A 17648-nucleotide genomic window follows, 5' to 3' on the forward strand; every position below is an offset into this window, starting at 1 on the left:
AACTTCAAGTAATGTAGACATCAGAACAGAGATTGCAAGATCGTGTCAGTGAACTGCAGTTAAAAAATAACAGTGAGGTAAAAGTAAGAAAAGGGAAGCACAACTCAGTATGCACTGCTCTCACACACTAAATCCCCATGTTAAAATTACATTTTCTAAATGTTTTAGTGCAACAGACAAATGCCAGTGTAATGTTGGCAAAACTAACAGCCAGGTGTCCCTTTCACTTTCCAGGTTTGGTGCAATTTCTGACCCCATGTATGTCATATTACCAGGGAGTGTACACGGATGTGCCCCATTACACTCACTGTCATCTACTTATTACATCTCACATTTATTCTTGCATTACTTTTTCATCCTATGCTGTCACTCTCTGGATTCTCCAGAAAGAGGCACACGTACCCAGAAGGACCTCCTAACTAACAAAAATTCAAATATTTACTCAACAAAATACTTTCAGTGTTGTGATTTGCATAAAATAAAGCAAATGCCTATTAAATGCATTAACCGGTAACTTTTACTTTTCAGAAACTTAGCAATGAGACATATCTGTAGTGAACTGTCACATGACAAGGCTTCCTTAAGTAGTCTGTAGAGAAATGGAACTTAGAAAGCAGTGCACTATGGAATGTATGACCAATTATCACAACACTTTGTTTTCACAAACTATTGTATACAAGAACCAGTGACTAAGAATGTGTAGCACTCTGGCTGTAACAGAAGTGCAGCTTCAAACTCACATGGACATTAAGTAATTGTATCGTTTTATCTATGAAGAGACTCTCCTTCATAGTTCATCAACTGGGTTATCCTCTCCACCAGTCAGAATTTGTCATTTTTCCACAGAAGCTTCCATGTTTGTGGACATGCACTCCCAGTGCTGGCACAATACCTAGCACTAGATGTTGACTATAAGAGCACACTTAACTCCTGAGTCCACCAGTTCATCTCCAACCACTTACTGAGCAAATTTCTTACATGTTAAAACATGGCAGTCAGAGTTGTGACTAACACTGCATACAAGTAGTACACAAGTACTTATTCACCTGACTTGCAGACAACTCTAAGTGCAAGAAGGGCAACAAGAAGATATTAGGACCAATGCCAAGGGCAATTCTTGGTTGGTCATCAACTGGGCTGAATCCCAAGCGGTAAATCCCTCAGACTGGAAGGAGCCTGAGAACATCCAGAAGACAATACTTAGAAATAATTCATCAATTTTGTACAATGATTTCTGCTATAATTTATTATTTTAAAACTGAATGTTTATTATGGTTTACGGTAATAAATGCATTTTTTCTGAATGTTTGGCTAAATGGAATTTTTGCTTAAGGTTGTATTTTCTTTGTTGGGGAACTACAGAGCTAAGTATATTTTTCAGGCACTTCAGAGTTGTGTACTGATAATTGTTGCTTGACTAATTTTATATCATTGCTGGCTGACTTCAGAGTTGTGCACTGTTATTTTTGCTTCACTGTATAGTTTTTCAGATCTCTGCTGAAGGTGTTGGACACGCCCCCCAGTCCAATCTCTTTACCTCATTCTACCTAATAGACTCCTTCTGCACTTGTTTTTAGTCATTTTTAATTTAATTATATATTTTTAAACTGTTTGGTCTAACATTGCTACATACTCAAGTGTGCTAGCTTGTCCTGCATTTGAATTGTTTTTACTGCTGTTTTAGCTACTTTTCTGTATAAAAAAAAATCTAAGCCTGTTTCCTACCTTTCCTGTAACTAGTGTAGTCCAGATTCAGATTTGCTGTATCCAGGACTGTATGTAAGCTTCTGAGCCCCCCAAGCTTTCTGTGTTGGAGGGAAGCCTTCTAGCTTATCAGTGGGAGTGGTAAGCACTAGGTAACCTATCTACCACATAAGGAGTGGTTCTGGCCCAGAAATTGTAGTTACTGGCCGTTTGGACAGTTTTTCCATCTCTCTCAACTGTCTGATTTAAAAGCCTGCATTTGCACTTGTTTCCCCCCTTTCCTGTAACTAGTTTAGTCCAGATACAGATTCATAGTTTTAGCACTTGAATTTGCTTATTCGTGATCAGCACTTGTTCAGAACTTGTTGTAAGCACTAAATAAGCTACTAATTACTACAACACTCAATCTTCCTCATTACCTAGAGGAAAACAGTTTTGGTACTTACTTTCCTCACTTGCTTAGAGAAAAACAGCTCTTGTATTCACTTTCCTCACTTATCTAGAGGAAAATAGTTTTTTATTCAGGCATGTCCAAGGGTCAGCTCCCAGTGTTCTATCCTGTCTATCTGATGAATCTGCCCATCTTGGGGCAATGTAGAAACTGCCTCATGTACACAGACAACCCTCTCCTCCTACCACCCAACACTACAACCTGTGAGAGATGCACTTATCTAGCCACACTGGAGGCAAAGCTCTCTCCAACCAAGACTGAACTTGACAGTCAAGAGGAGAAGGTAAACACTTGCACCACACCACACTCATCACATAGTCTCACTAAATCTACACCACCAAAATCCACACATAGAAACACAAAAATATTCGTGGAGGCTCTCAATAATCTGCCCAAGCAACAGAGACCTCCAAAGTAGAAATGCAAGCAACCTCCACCCCCTCCCCAACACAATCCAAATGACACATAGCCCAAAGACTCAGTGCGCCACTCAACCACAGCCAATAAGGCAAAACAACGTACCCAACACACTAGCCATAGGTGACTCTATAGTCAGGCACACTGATGTCCCAATCACCAGGTTAAACAAGGAGAAGGTTACTGTCAGCTGCCTGTCGGGTGCCAGGATCCGCCACATAACCCATGCACTCAGGTCACTCCACAACAAGTACAAATATGACTCTGTCATTGTCCATGTTGGTGTGAACGACCTGAGATGTACCTCCATGGACTACATGAAAAGAGACATGGAAGAGCTCTCCGATCTTGTAGCCCAGGCAGGTATGACCCTAGCTCTGAGTAGCATTCTGCCATCACCCAGAATGATACTGCAGTACAAGGACAAAATGATTGACTTCAACAATTGGCTAAGCTTTTGGTGGCATTCTAAAGGGATCCAGTATCTGTCTGCCTGGGATGACATGGTCAACAGACCACGATACTTTGCCAGAGATGGCCTGCACCTGTCACCCCTGGCTAAGGTTCTTGCCGCCCCTATACTGCCTTTTTTAGGCAAGGTTCAAATGACAAATTCACCACCGTAACAGGAACAGGCAAGCGAAAACCGAGGGTGATGGTACTCAAAGCTAGAAGTCTAAATCTCAAAATGCACTCACTCAAGGCACTCCTTAAAATGAAGAACATCGATATTTGTGCAGTGATTGAGACCTGCTTCAAGGCTCCAGAGAGCACCCCTGCACTACCAGGCTATAATTCATACCACACTTTTCGGCCATGTAACCTGGACCGGAACACCAAAGGCGGAGGTGTGTCCATATTCATTAAGGATATCCACACCTCCAGGCTAGTTGCTCAGAATAATGTAGCCGAGGTTATCCAAGTGCAACTAACTCTGGACAAAACTGCAATCCAAATTGTAGCTTGCTACAGATCCCCCACCATGCCCCAGGATTCCCACTCCTCTTTTCTTGATGTACTGGAAAATATTAGGGCTCAACCAAACACCCTAATAATGGGAAATTTTAACTACCCCACCATTAACTGGGAAAACTACTCATGTACCAACTCCTTCACTCAAAGCTTTCTGGAATTCATAAACTCCAATGCCCTGGGTCAACTTATCCACACCCCCACCAGGGGCAACAATATCCTAGATCTAGCCATTACCAACATGAGTGACCGGTGTTCCACACCTGAAGTCAACGCCTCATTGGTCCGATCCGACCATAAGCTAATTACCCTAGACATCCACATCCTGCCCTCACCCCCACCCCCCATTAAGGAAACCACAGTAAAAAATTTCTCCAAAGCTAACTTCATGCTTCTTAAGACAGAAGTGGTGAACTTCATGACACCCATGCAGATGGACAATACAGTTACGACTACTGAATCCTACACAATTGCACTTTATAAGCACTTACACGAGTGCATGGATCGTGCTATCCCAAACAGAAACAAGACACTATCCTCCAAAAGAAGTAAGCCAATCTGGTGGTCCCCTGCCATAAACAAACTGTACAACAGAAGGAAGAAACTGTTGCAAAACAGAGTAAAATCCCATGACTAGAGGAGCTCCCTGGTCAGCCTCAGTAAGAGGCTGTAACCCCTGATAAAATCCTCCAAAGCTAGTTATGAAAACAAAATGGCCACTGATTCTAAAGACAACCACAAAGCATTCTATAGCTATGTCACGAATCTCAATGGCAACACTCAGATCTGCTCTGAGTTACAGCACAATGGCACTAAATATACAGACCCAACTGATATTGCTAACATCCTGGCAGATAGGTTCAGTGCTAACTTTACCCCCCTCTCACCCCCTAAAGAGCCCATCTCTATACTGGAAGAATGCAAAGTTCCTTTAATCATGGCTGCAGTAAAAACTACACTCTCCAAAACCAAGAACACAGCATCCATGGGACCAGACAACATCCCAGGCTGTGTTCTACATGAACTACAGGACGAACTGGCACCCCTCCTAAGTACCATGTTCAATCATAGCCTTACCTCAGGCTTAGTGCCCGCTGAATGGCGCACAGTGATGGTTATCCCACTCCACAAGGGGGGAGCCACCACGGACCCCGGGAACTACCACTCCATTAGTCTAACGAGCCTGGTCTGCAAGGCCATGGAATGTATCATCATGGAACTTATAAACAAAGACATTGGTAATCTCCAAACTCTGGACCCCACCCAGTTCGGGTTTGTAAAAGGCAGATCATGTCTCCTAAACCTGATAGACTTCTTTGAAGCAGTCACCAAAGCCGTAGACGAAGGTAAGGTGGTTCACACAGCCTATCTAGATCTTGCCAAGGCTTTGGCACCATCCCCCACTCTGGAATTATAGATAAACTCACTAAACTAGGTATAAATCCCTATGTCACAAGATGGGTTGCCAACTGGCTCACTGACAGAACCCACACTGTGAAAGTAGCAGACTCCAAATCCTACTTTAGACCAGTGACAAGTGGAGTACCACAGGGTTCAGTCCTGGGTCCTCTCCTGTTTGGTATCTACTTCTCTGAAGTACAGGCTAAGACAGAAGGTCTTTGGCTAACGAAGTTCGCAGATGACTGCAAACTAGGAGCCATAATTGAAACTCCTAACGATGTGGACATCCTACAAAAGGGCCTCATTGAGACAGATGCCTGGTGTCAAAGCCATGGCCTCAAGCTCAATGCCAAAAAGTGCACTGTCATCCCCTTTGGTAAAAACTCTGTACCCATAAACTACAACATAGGCGGTAGTATTCTTAACACCGAAAGGACAGTAGTCTCTCCTTTGATAATCACATCACCACAGTAGTCAGGAAATCCTTCTATGTGGCACACCTCATCACAAAGGTTTCTAATCCAGAAAAAAGAGGTCATTGTTCCCCTCTACTCACCACTCATTAGACCCATTATAGAGTACAACACCCCTTTTGGTATGTACCTCACAAGACATCTACAACAACTGTTAAGGCCACAGAAATACCTCACAAAGAGGATTACTAGCCTCAAACAGATGCCCTACGCAGACCGTCTCAAAAAACTCCAGCTTTACTCCATCGCATATCGCCTACTCAGAGGTGATCTCTGCCTAACATACAAAGCTATGTCAAACCCAGAGCTGTTGGACATGCTCCACTTAAATAAGTCCCAATCCCTCCAAGCTACAAGCTCTAGGGACCTAAACCTTGTCACCACAATAAACAGAACATACCGGAGGGATAGATTCCTGTCCCAGATACTTCCCATACTCTGGAATAAACTACCTATCTATATCAAACAAAGCTTCTCATTAGTACTCTTCAAGAATAATCTTGATAATTGGATGGGAAATAGGAAATTTACCCGGGGATCACTTCTGTGGCTCTGCTCGACAGTGGCACAGAAAATAAATTTTCTTGGGTGGCAAAAGCCAGGGTACCTTTTTAGCTGGGCTTGTATAGGCCCTAGGGCCGAAAGTTTAGTACCTACCTATGAACCTATGAACTACACATGTGGGGAAGGGGGCTTTGTAAACTTTACAGGTTCTGAAGAGTAGATTGACTTCAACAATTGGCTAAGCTTTTGGCATTCTAAAGGGATCCAGTATCTGTCTGCCTGGGATGACATGGTCAACAGACCAGATCTTTGCCAGAGATGGCCTGCACCTGTCACCCCTAAAGGGTTTTTGCCCCTATACTGCCTTTTTTGGCAAGGTTCAAATGACAAATTCACCAAACAGGCAGGGAAAAAACCCGAGGGTGATGGTACTCAAAGCTAGAAGTCTAAATCTCAAAATGCACTCACCAAAGGGACTCCTTAAAATGGAAAAACATCGATTTTGTGATTGAGACCTGCTTCAAGGCTCCAGAGAGCACCCCTGCCACCAGGCTATAACTCATACCACACTTTTGGGCCCTGTAACCTGGAGAACACCAAAGGCGGAGGTGTGTCCATATTCATTAAGGATATCCACACCTCCAGGCTAGTTGCTCAGAAAAATGAGCCGAGGTTATCCAAGTGCAACTAACTCTGGGCAAAACTGCAATCCAAATTGTAGCTTGCTACAGATCCCCACCATGCCCCAGGATTCCCCCTTCTTTTTTTGATGTACTGGAAAATATTAGGGTTCAACCAAACACCCTAATAAAAATTTTTAAATACCCCACCATTAACTGGGAAAACTACTCATGTACCAACTCCTTCACTCAAAGCTTTCTGGAATTCATAAACCCAATGCCCTGGGTCAACTTATCCACACCCCACCAGGGGCCCAAAATCCTAGATCTAGCATTACCAACATGAGTGACCGGTGTTCCACACCTGAAGTCAATGCCTCATTGGTCTGATCCGACCATAAGCTAATTACCCTAGACATCCACATCCTGCCCCCACCCCCATTAAGGAAACCACAGTAAAAAATTTCTCCAAAGCTAACTTCATGCTTCTTAAGGCAAAAGTGGTGAACTTCATGACACCCATGCAGATGGACAATACAGTTACGACTACTGAATCCTACACAATTGCACTTTATAAGCACTTACACAAGTGCATGGACCATGCTATCCCAAACAGAAACAAGACACTATCCTCCAAAAAAAGGAAGCCAATCTGGTGGTCCCCTGCCATAAACAAACTGTACAACAGAAGGAAGAAACTGTTGCAAAACAGAGTAAAATCCCATGACTAGAGGAGCCCCGGTCAGCCTCAAAAAGGGTGTAACCCCCCGATAAAATCCTCCAAAGTTAGTTATGAAAACAAAATCGCCACTGATTCTAAAGACAACCACAAAGCATTCTATAGCTATGTCAAGAATCTCAATGGCAACACTCAGATCTGCTCTGAGTTACAGCACAATGGCACTAAATATACAGACCCAACTGATATTGCCAACATCCTGGCAGATAGGTTCAGTGCTAACTTTACCCCCCCTCTCACCCCCCAAAGAGCCCATCTCTATACTGGAAGAATGCAAAGTTCCTGTAATCATGGCTGCACAGGTAAAAACCCAAATCTCCCAAAAACCCAAAAACACAGCATCCATGGGGACAACATCCCAGGCTGTGTTCTACATGAACTAAAAAACTGGCACCCCCCTAAGTACCATGTTCAATCATAGCCTACCTCAGGCTTGTGCCCTGAATGGCGCACAGTGATGGTTATCCCACTCCACAAGGGGAGCCACCACGGACCCGGAACTACCACCCATTAGTCTAACGAGCCTGGTCTGCAAGGCCATGGAATGTATCATCATGGAACTTATAAACAAAGACATTGGTAATCTCCAAACTCTGGACCCCACCCAGTTCGGGCTTGTAAAAAGGGAGATCATGTCTCCTAAACCTGATAGACTTCTTTGAAGCAGTCACCAAAGCCAGAGTAAGGTGGTTCACACAGCCTATCTAGATCTTGCCAAGGCTTTGGCCCCCATCCCCACTCTGGAATTATAGATAAACTCACTAAACTAGGTATAAATCCCTATGTCACAAGATGGGTTGCCAACTGGCTCACTGACAGAACCCACACTGTGAAAGTAGCAGACTCAAATCTGACTTCAGACCAGTGACAAGTGGAGTACCACAGGGTTCAGTCCTGGGTCCTCTCCTGTTTGGTATCTACTTCTCTGAAGTACAGGCTAACACAGAAGGTCTTTGGCTAACAAGTTCGCAGATGACTGCAAACTAGGAACCATAATTGAAACTCCTAATGATGTGGACATCCTACAAAGGGCCTCATTGAGACAGATGCCTGGTGTCAAAGCCATGGCCTCAAGCTCAATGCCAAAAAGTGCACTGTCATCCCCTTTGGTAAAAACTCTGTACCCATAAACTACAACATAGGCGGTAGTATTCTTAACACCGAAAAAAGGGAAAAGTAAAAATCTGTCCTTTGATAATCACATCGCCACAGTAGTCAGGAAATCCTTCTATGTGGCACACTTCATCACAAAAGGTTTCTAATCCAGAAAAAAAGAGGTCATTGTTCCCCTCTACTCACCACTCATTACACACATTACAGAGTTCAACACCCCTTTTGGTATGTACCTCACAAGACATCTACAACAACTGTTAAGGCCACAGAAATACCTCACAAAGAGGATTACCAGCCTCAAACAGATGCCCTACGCAGACCGTCTCAAAAAACTCCAGCTTTACTCCATCGCATATCGCCTACTCAGAGGTGATCTCTGCCTAACATACAAAGTTATGTCAAACCCACAGCTGTTGGACATGCTCCACTTAAAGAAGTCCCAATCCCTCCAAGCTACACACTTTAGGGACCTAAACTTTGTCACCACAATAAACAGAACATGCCGGAGGGATAGATTCCTGTCCCAGAGACTTCCCATACTCTGGAATAAACTACCTATCTATATCAAACAAAGCTCCTCATTAGCACTCTTCAAGAAAAATCTTGATGATTTGGTGGGGAAAAGGAAAATCACCCCCGGGGTCACCTCTGTGGGTCTGCTCCGCAGGGGGACAGGGAAAAAAATTTTTTTGGTGGGAAAAACCAGGGTTTTTTGGCTTTGTTTCCCTAGGGCCGATAGCCTAGTACCTACCTATGAACTAAAATGGGGAAGGGGGTACAATTCTCGAAGATGAGACACAATCCGAAAAATCTTGGCTAGATGCCTGGTTCTGAAGAGTAGATACAGTGGATATAAAAAGTGTACACACCCCTGTTAAAATGCCAGTTTTTTTGTGATATAAAAAAATGAGACCACAATAAATCACTTCAACACTTTTTCCACCTTTAATGTGACCTATAACCGGATTCAATTGAAAACAAACAAATCTGTTAGGGGAAAAATATATAAAAAAAAAAAGCAAATAAGCTGGTTGCATAAGTGTGCACACCTTTAAACTAATACTTTGTTGAAGCATCTTTTGATTTAATTACAGCATTCAGTCTTCTTGGGTACACACCTGCCATCAATTAAAGAGACTCTGATTAACCCCAAATAAAGTTCAGCTGTCCTAGTAGGATTTTCCTGACCTTTACTTAGTTGCCTGCTAGAGCAAAAGCCATGGTTTTCAGAGAGCTTACAAAAGCATCAAAGGGATCTCATTGTTGAAAGGCATCAGTCAGGAGAAAAAAAAAATTCCACAGCATTGTATATACCATGGAACACAGTGAAGACAGTCACCAAAAAGTGGGGAAAATATGGGACAACAGTGACGTTGCAAAGAACTGGACATCCCTCTAAAATTGATAAAAAGACAAGATGAAAACTGGTCAGGAGGCTGCCATGAGACCTACAGTAACACTGGGAAAGGGGCTGCAGGAATTTCTGGCAAGTACTGGTTTTGTTAAAACAACAGTCTCCTGTATTCTCCATATGTCTGGACTTTGGGGAGGGTTGCAAGACAGAAGCCTTTTCACACAGAAAAACATCCAGACCTGGCTAAAATTTCAAAAAAACATCAAGTCCCCAAAAGCATGTGGAAAATGTATTATGGTCTGATGAGACCAAGGTTGAACTTTTGGCCACAATTCCAAAAAGGGGTGTTGGCAAAAAACCCCATTACCAAAGAACACCCCACAGTAAAGCAGGGGGTATCATGCTTTGGGGGGTTTTTTCAGTTGGATCTGGGGCTTCAGTCAAGGCAGTGAATTATGAACAGTTCCAAATTCCAGTCAATTTTGACCCAAAACCTTCAGGTTTCTGCTAAAAACTAAAATCTGCACTTAAAGTTACTTTTATAATTTGATTGAAGTTGTTTGTTTGTTTGTTTAATTTAACTGTTGAGGCCCAAAAGTGTGCTAGCCTGTGTAACTGATTTATCACTGTTTCTGCATTTTCTGTGTGTTTTATCAAAAACAAAAACAAAAAATAATCCTTGTTTTCCGCCTCCCCCCTTTGTTTAGACCAGTTTACAGGCATTGCTGTATTCTTTTCTGTGGTGCAGTTCCTGTGTTGTCCATTACCTTACTTGGATAGAAGGAAGTTTCTTTGCTCACCAGTGGGAGTGGGGGGCCTTGGAGCCTACCTGTCCCTGTAAGAAGTGACCTCCCCAAGAGCTGTAGTAATTGGTTGTTTTGGGCCATTTCTAGCTTTTTGTAGTTCTCTGTTTAAAACCGCCCTCTTTTTTTGGGTATACTACTCAGACAAGCTCCTTTTGGTCCTGCAGAGTGGTCCTAGCTACAGAGAACTCAGAAAAATGACTACTTTCTGGATTTAAGTATCTTTGCTGTTTTTGCTTGGGAAAAGCTTCTCTAGCTTACCCTTAACAAGCTTAAACTGTTTTTAGCTGTTTGTTTCATTATTTTAAAATTTGCACTTAAAGTTACTTTTAGTAATTTGATCAAAGGGTTTTTTTGTTTGTTTAATTTAAGTTGAGGCTGCCCACTAAAGTGTGCTAGCCTTTTAACTGATTTATCACTGTTTCTGCATTTTCTGTGTGTTTCTATCAAAAAAAAAAAAAAAAATAATCCTTGTTTTCCCCCTCCTCGACTAGTTTAGGCTTAGTGCCCGCTGAATGGCACAGTGATGGTTATCCCACTCCAGAAAGGGGGAGCCACCACAGACCCCGGGAACTACCCTCCATTAGTCTAACGAGCCTGGTCTGCAAGGCCATGGAATGTATCATCATGGAACTTATAAACAAAGACATTGGTAACCTCTAAACTCTGGACCCCACCCAGTGCAGGTTTGTAAAAGGCAGATCATATCTTCTAAACCTGATAGACTTCTTTGAAGCAGTCACCAAAGTCCGATCTAAGGTAAGGTGGTTCACACAGCCTATCTAGATCTTGCCAAGGCTTTGGCACCATCCCCCACTCTGGAATTATAGATAAACTCACTAAACTAGGTATAAATCCCTATGTCACAAGATGGGTTGCCAACTGGCTCACTGACAGAACCCACACTGTGAAAGTAGCAGACTCCAAATCCTACTTTAGACCAGTGACAAGTGGAGTACCACAGGGTTCAGTCCTGGGTCCTCTCCTGTTTGGTATCTACTTCTCTGAAGTACAGGCTAAGACAGAAGGTCTTTGGCTAACGGTTCGCAGATGACTGCAAACTAGAGCCATAATTGAAACTCCTAACGATGTGGACATCCTACAAAAGGGCCTCATTGAGACAGATGCCTGGTGTCAAAGCCATGGCCTCAAGCTCAATGCCAAAAAGTGCACTGTCATCCCCTTTGGTAAAAACTCTGTACCCATAAACTACAACATAGGCGGTAGTATTCTTAACACCGAAAGGACAGTAGTCTCTCCTTTGATAATCACATCACCACAGTAGTCAGGAAATCCTTCTATGTGGCACACCTCATCACAAAAGGTTTCTAATCCAGAAAAAAAGAGGTCATTGTTCCCCTCTACTCACCACTCATTAGACCCATTATAGAGTACAACACCCCTTTTGGTATGTACCTCACAAGACATCTACAACAACTGTTAAGGCCACAGAAATACCTCACAAAGAGGATTACTAGCCTCAAACAGATGCCCTACGCAGACCGTCTCAAAAAACTCCAGCTTTACTCCATCGCATATCGCCTACTCAGAGGTGATCTCTGCCTAACATACAAAGCTATGTCAAACCCAGAGCTGTTGGACATGCTCCACTTAAATAAGTCCCAATCCCTCCAAGCTACACGCTCTAGGGACCTAAACTTTGTCACCACAATAAATAGAACATGCCGGAGGGATAGATTCTTGTCCCAGAGACTTCCCATACTCTGGAATGAACTACTTATCTATATCAAACAAAGCTCCTCATTAGTACTCTTCAAGAAAAATCTTGATGATTGGATGGGAAATAGGAAATTCACCCCGGGGATCACTTCTGTGGCTCTGCTCGACAGTGGCACAGAAAAATAATTTTCTTGGGTGGCAAAAGCCAGGGTACCTTTTTGGCTGGGGTTGGATAGGCCCTAGGGCCGATAGCCTAGTACCTACCTATGAACCTATGAACTACACATGTGGGGAAGGGGGCTACAATTCTCGAAGATGACACACAATCCCAAAAATCTTGGCTACATGCCTGGTTCTGAAGAGTAGATACAGTGGATATAAAAAGTGTACACACCCCTGTTAAAATGCCAGTTTTTTTGTGATATAAAAAAAATGAGACCACAATAAATCACTTCAACACTTTTTCCACCTTTAATGTGACCTATAACCTGTGCGATTCAATTGAAAAACAAACAAATCTGTTAGGGGAAAAAATATATAAAAATAAAAAACGTACAATAAACTGTTTGCATAAGTGTGCACACCTTTAAACTAATACTTTGTTGAAGTATCTTTTGATTTAATTACAGCATTCTGTCTTCTTGGGTACACACCTGCCATCAATTAAAGAGACTCTGATTAACCCCAAATAAAGTTCAGCTGTCCTAGTAGGATTTTCCTGACCTTTACTTAGTTGCCTGCTAGAGCAAAAGTCATGGTTTGCAGAGAGCTTACAAAAGCATCAAAGGGATCTCATTGTTGAAAGGCATCAGTCAGGAGAAAAAAAAATTTCCACAGCATTGTATATACCATGGAACACAGTGAAGACAGTCACCAAAAAGTGGGGAAAATATGGGACAACAGTGACGTTGCAAAGAACTGGACATCCCTCTAAAATTGATAAAAAGACAAGATGAAAACTGGTCAGGGAGGCTGCCATGAGACCTACAGTAACACTGAAGGAGCTGCAGGAATTTCTGGCAAGTACTGGTTGTGTACTACGTGACAACAATCTCCTGTATTCTCCATATGTCTGGACTATTGGGTAGGGTTGCAAGACAGAAGCCTTTTCTTACACAGAAAAACATCCAGACCTGGCTAAAATTTCAAAAACAATACATCAAGTCTCCCAAAAGCATGTGGGAAAATGTATTATGGTCTGATGAGACCAAGGTTGAACTTTTTGGCCACAATTCCAAAAGGTGTGTCTGGCGCAAAAACAACATCTCACATTACCAAAAGAACACTATCCCCACAGTAAAGCATGGTGGTGGCAGTATCATGCTTTGGGGTTGCTTTTCTTCAGTTGGATCTGGGGCTTCAGTCAAGGCGGAGTGAATTATGAACAGTTCCAAATTCCAGTCAATTTTGACCCAAAACCTTCAGGTTTCTGCTAGAAAGCTAAAATCTGCACTTAAAGTTACTTTTTAGTCGAATCTGATCGAAAGTTTGTTTGTTTGTTTAATTTAACTGTTGAGGCTGCCCACTAAAGTGTGCTAGCCTGTGTAACTGATTTATCACTGTTTCTGCATTTTCTGTGTGTTTCTATAAAAAAACAAAAACAAAAAAATAATCCTTGTTTTCCCACCTCTCCTCGACTAATTTAGACCAGTTTACAGGCATTGCTGTATTCTGGGCTGTGGTGTAGTTCCTGTGTTGTCCATTACCTTACTTGGATAGAAGGAAGTTTCTTTGCTCACCAGTGGGAGTGGGGAGCCTTGAGCAGCCTACCTGTCCCTGTAGGAAGTGACCTCAGCACAAGAGCTGTAGTAATTGGTTGTTTTGGACCATTTCTAGCTCTTTTGTAGTTCCTTGTTTAAAATCTGCCTCTGGGCATTTTTTTCTGGCTATACTACTCAGACAAGCTCCTCGTGGTCCTGCAGAGTGGTCCTAGCTACAGAGAACTCAGAAAAGCGACTACTTTCTGGATTTAAGTATCTTTGCTGTTTTTTTGCTTGGAATAGCTTCTCTAGCTTACCCTTAACAAGCTTAAACTGTTTTTTTAGCTGTTTGCTGCATTATTTTAAAATCTGCACTTAAAGTTACTTTTTAGTCAATTTGATCGAAAGTTTGTTTGTTTGTTTGTTTAATTTAACTGTTGAGGCTGCCCACTAAAGTGTGCTAGCCTGTGTAACTGACTTCAACTACCCAAACATAGATTGGGTACATTATTCTATCCCTAACACCCTAGCCCAAAGGTTCCTGGAATTCATAAATTCAAATGCACTGGAACAACTAGTCACCTCTCCCACTAGGGGAGATAATATACTAGACCTGATCATCACAAACATGGGGACAAAATGCTCCACACTGGAGGTATACCCCTCACTAGTGAGATCTGACCACAAACTAATCACCCTGGATATACATACCCCACCTCCACCCCCACCACAAAAGACCACAGTGAAAAACTTCTCAAAAGCAGACTTCACTCTTCTTAAGACTGAGATGGTATCCTTTAAGCCCACTGGGCCAGTGGATACCACATCCCACAATGCCGAATCCTTCACAAATGCTTTCTATGGACATCTCCAAGAATGCATGGATCATGCAATCCCAAATAAATCCAAGTCCCTCTCCACCAAAGGCAAGCGTCCTGTCTGGTGGACCTCAGCCATTAACAAATTGTATAACAAAAGAAGGAAGCTACTGCACAACATTAGCAGAAAACTATGTTCTCTCATAAAAACATCCAAGGCCAACTTTGAGAGAAAAATAGCTAAGGACACTAAAGATAACCACAAAGCCTTCTTCAGCTATGTTAGAAACCTGGGCAGAAACCCTCAGATATGCTCAGAGTTAGTTCACAACAACAAAAAATACACTGAACCCACAGATATTGCCAACATTCTGGCTGACAGGTTTAGTGCAAATTTCTCCCCTCCCTCACCCCCAAAATAAGAAATACTTATCCCAGCTGAATGTAATCTCCCTGTCATCTCAGATGTCCAAGTGAGAACCGCCCTCAACAAAGCTAAAAACACAGCATCAATGGGACCTGACGGTATCCCGGGTTGCATGCTACGTGAACTCCAAGAGGAGCTAAACCCGCACATAAAAATGCTATTTAACCTTAGCCTTACTACAGGATATATACCTGAACACTGGCATACAGCAACAGTGGTCCCACTCCACAAAGGGGGTACCTTTACAGACCCTGGGAACTATCGCCCAATAAGATTAACCAGCCTGGTCTGCAAAGCTATGGAAAGAATCATTATGGAACTCATAAACAGAGACATAGGGGACCTACAGACACTTGACCCCACCCAGTTTGGCTTTGTAAAGGGCAGATCCTGCCTTTTGAACCTGACTGACTTTTTCGAAACAGTCACTAGAGCCACTGATGAGGGCAAAGCAGTCCATACAGCCTACCTGGACTTGGCTAAGGCCTTCGACACAATACCCCACTCAGGCATCATAGATAAGCTCACCAGCTTAAACGTAAACCCTTATGTCACTAGATGGGTTGCAAACTGGCTAAAGGACAGAACCCATAAAGTTAAAATCACTGGAGCAATGTCAGACTCAAAGCCAGTCACAAGTGGTGTCCCACAGGGATCTGTCCTGGGACCCCTCTTGTTTGGCATTTATTTCTCAGATGTTAAAGCAAATATGGGAGGGTTGTGGCTGACAAAGTTCGCAGATGACTGCAAACTAGGTGCCATAGTCGATACACCATTGGACACATACATCCTACAAAAAGGCCTCACAGAAACAGACAACTGGTGCCGGAGTCACGGCCTTAAACTAAATGCCAAAAAATGTATAGTCATCCCCTTTGGGAAAAACAAAGTACCCACAAATTATCACATAGACAGCAACCCACTGAGTATGGAAAAAGTAATCAGAGACCTAGGGACCCAAGTCGACAGTGACCTCTCATTTGACACCCACGTTGCCAAAGTGGTTAGGAAAACATTCTACCTTGCACACCTCATCATGAAGGGATTCACATCCAGATCCAAGGATGTCATTGTACCCCTATACTCCTCCTTCATCAGACCCATGATTGAGTACAATGCCCCATTTGGTATGTACCTCACCCGGCATTTGCAACAGCTGGAGAGACCACAAAAGTACCTCACCAAGAGGATCAAGGGTCTCCAACATATGTCTTATTCTGCCAGACTAAAGAAACTCCAGCTCTATTCAGTAGCATACCACCTGCTCAGAGGTGATCTCTGCCTGACGTACAAGGCCATGTCCAATCAGGATCTGATGGACATGCTCCACCTCAAAAAATCCAAATCCATCAGGACCATGAGAGCTAAAGACTTAAACCTCAGCACAAGTATGAATAGGACATGCTGGAGGGATAGATTCATAACCCAGAGGCTTCCCATGCTTTGGAACAGGATCCCAATTCATGTTAGGCAGAGCCCCTCACTGACTCTCTTCAAGAGAAATCTTGATGAGTGGATGGGAGATCGTAAGTTTACCCCAGGGGTCACATCTGTGTCACTGCTAGACAGGGGCACAGTAAACTAATTCTATTATTTAAGGGGGCCTTCATTGTGTCACTACTAGACAGAGGCACAGTATTCTAAATCTATTCTGTGCATTTTTGTACCATTTCATGGGGTGGCGAAAGCCATATCACTATGGCTAGGCTTACAAATGCCCCAGGGCAGATAGCCTAGTACTAAACTATGAAACTATGAAACTATGAAGAGGAATTTCACCTTTCAACACAACAATAACCTCAAGCATACATCCAATTCAACAAAAGAATGGCTTCACCAGAAGAAAATTAAAGTTTTGGAATGGCCAAGCCAGAGCCCAGACCTAAATCTAATAGAAAATCTAATCTGTGGGGTGACTTAAAGAGGGCTGTGGACAAGAGATTCCCTTGCAATCTGACAGATTTGGAGAGCTTTTGCAAGGAAGAGTGGGCAAATACTGCCAAGTCAAGATGCACCATACTGATAGACTGCTACCCAAGAAGACTGAATGGTGTAATTAAATCAAAAGGTGCAACAAAGTATTAGTTTAAGGGTGTGCACACTTACGCAACCAGCTTATTGTACATTTATTTTTTATATTTTCCCCCTAACAGATTTGTTTGTTTTTCAATTTAATTGTACTGGTTACAGGTCACATTAAAGGTGGGAAATGTTTTGAAATGATTTATTGTGGTCTTATTTTTTTATATCACAAAAACCTGGCATTTTAACAAGGGTGTGTACATGTTTCATACCAACTGTATTGAAAGGAAACCCAACTTCTAGAGATGAAATGAAGACAGTAATGCTTGCTGAAGATGAGAAATAATACAGAAGCCTAAAGTGGAGACATTTCTGAAACAGACAATTAAAGCAGCCATAACTCTAGTGGACTAACCTCAGACTGCAACATTTTCCAGTTGGCAGTCAGCT

At 42.6% G+C, this 17648-nt stretch overlaps 1 protein-coding gene across 4 annotated transcripts in view; it reads right to left on the reverse strand.

Annotated features, from left to right (window-relative positions):
• CUX2 (cut like homeobox 2) overlaps window positions 1-17648 on the reverse strand; it is a 2130834-nt gene that overhangs the window by 350118 nt on the left and 1763068 nt on the right. The gene's annotated exons all lie outside the window — the stretch shown is intronic.

The sequence above is a fragment of the Protopterus annectens genome, chromosome 4.part0 (genome assembly GCF_019279795.1).
Source record: "Protopterus annectens isolate FY-2018-M chromosome 4.part0, PAN1.0, whole genome shotgun sequence".
Taxonomy (NCBI): domain Eukaryota; kingdom Metazoa; phylum Chordata; order Ceratodontiformes; family Protopteridae; genus Protopterus; species Protopterus annectens.